The sequence below is a fragment of the Poecilia latipinna genome, unplaced genomic scaffold (genome assembly GCF_001443285.1).
Source record: "Poecilia latipinna isolate Pla-1442-1.1 unplaced genomic scaffold, P_latipinna-1.0 Scaffold187, whole genome shotgun sequence".
NCBI lineage: Eukaryota > Metazoa > Chordata > Actinopteri > Cyprinodontiformes > Poeciliidae > Poecilia > Poecilia latipinna.
Genome location: NW_015112803.1, coordinates 325588 through 327477, shown reverse-complemented (window position 1 = coordinate 327477; position 1890 = coordinate 325588).

Below are 1890 nucleotides of genomic sequence, written 5' to 3'. Positions count from 1 at the left end.
ACAATTAAAAATCTGGCTGTGTTTATTTGTATTTAGCTCACAATTATTTATTCTTCCCTGGCTTGCCAATGCAGGAGGACGACCATGTCTTAGTAGGTTCGCAGATCCTCTTTCCTTTTTTGGATGACAAATTAAAAAGAGTCCTTTGGGACGTTCAAAGCTTTGAATATTGTTTTTTGACCGAACCCTGCATGCTTTAAACTTCTCCAAGTTTGGCCTGTTGTGTCCTCTGGTCTTCATTATTTTATTTATTTGCTAATCTCCTCTCACAAACCTTTGAGAATTTCCTCATTTGATTAAAAAACAGAGAAGACAAGTGATTATTTTCTTTTATCTCCAAATTATCCAACATGTTGGCCTGTTCCAACAAAAATACATTTAAATGTGGTTTTCTAATGTGAGAAGATGAGGTGGTTTGAAGGTTGCAGCTCAAACCAGCATTAAATTACCCGTTAGTGTGAAGCGTTGGCCGCTCACAGAGATCTGTATCTAAAAAACTAATGGAAAGTTGTGAGAAAGGAAAAAACGTGGAAGAAGAAGCAAGAAGCCTGAAGGTGTAACCTAAGCCTTGAGAGGTTTATGAAGAAAAGTCAAGTCAAGACATTCAAAGGGAGAGATTCAAAGATGTATAGCTGGACAAACACAAATCAAGCAGAGGGATTATGTATGACTTCTTGAAAGAGAATATATTGGGATCACCCAGAATGATCTGAGTGTTGCTGCAGAAAGTTAAGTTTTTCTCCGGGAACTTTTATCTTTGCTACCTAATCTCATAGGCGGTGGGAAGGTTAACGGCTTTAGATATTTTAATGTGCTTCCAGTTAATGATGTGCTGCCAAAACTTACAAAACTTATTCTGTTTACAAATTTGGAACATTAGAGACAAATAAGAGGGTTGCGCTGCAGTGAATGTTTACAAAAGGCAGGTGAACCCTGTAGGTCACATGGACACAGAAACTATAAAAAGGTTGAGAAAATGAGAGATAATCTATTAAACTGACTGAGGAGAATGAAGATGGAAACTAAAGAGTATACACATTTTTTGTGTCTTTGTTAGACTGCTGCTTTTTATTACATTTTTTAGGCTTATTTTGCCTCTCCTGGAGTTTATCTGCTAGTGGGTGGTGAGAGATATTCAGCAAAGGGTCACCCGCTTTGCCCCTGTGCTGCCGCCGCGCCCCCTGCTGCTTGTTATTTTTATACATTCTATACAATTTCAGATTTTTGTGTATTTTTGTCCATGTGCTTAAAAGGTGAGCTATTATTGCCACATGTTAATTCTCTAAGCGACAGAAAAGCAATTTTTAGGAATGCACCGATGTAAAATTTTGGGCCGATATCAATATCCAACATTAATACTGCTGCTATGCCAGCATTTATCAGTATTGGTATTTATATTTGCCTACAATTTTGTAGAAGTGTAGAACCAGAATCCTGCTCTGCATTGAACAAATACCACATGGCCAACACCCTCCCCATCCTGAAAAACATACACAAATGGCAACAAGATTAATATAAACATATCGGACCAGATATACTTATCAGATATGGTAAAAAATGCCAAACATCGGTTGATTCTGTTGTTGATACCAATATGCATACCTAATAATTATTTCTATTATATATTTCCAGAGACTTAAAAGTCATTTTAGTACTCAGAAGTTTGTTAATTTACTATTCCTTCTATAGAGAAGCCACATTTTAACTTTGTTAAGATCAAAAGTCTTCAGAGTATGATTGAATTGAAGTGTTTCAGGTCTGGGTCAAGTGTCCTCTTTTTTTGTAAATCAAAATAAGATGTACTTTTAAACATCTGTAAAAAAAAAAAAAATAAATAAATAAATAAAAAAAAAAGCCAGTCATTTTTTACAGCAATCTTTAGCAGTGAGC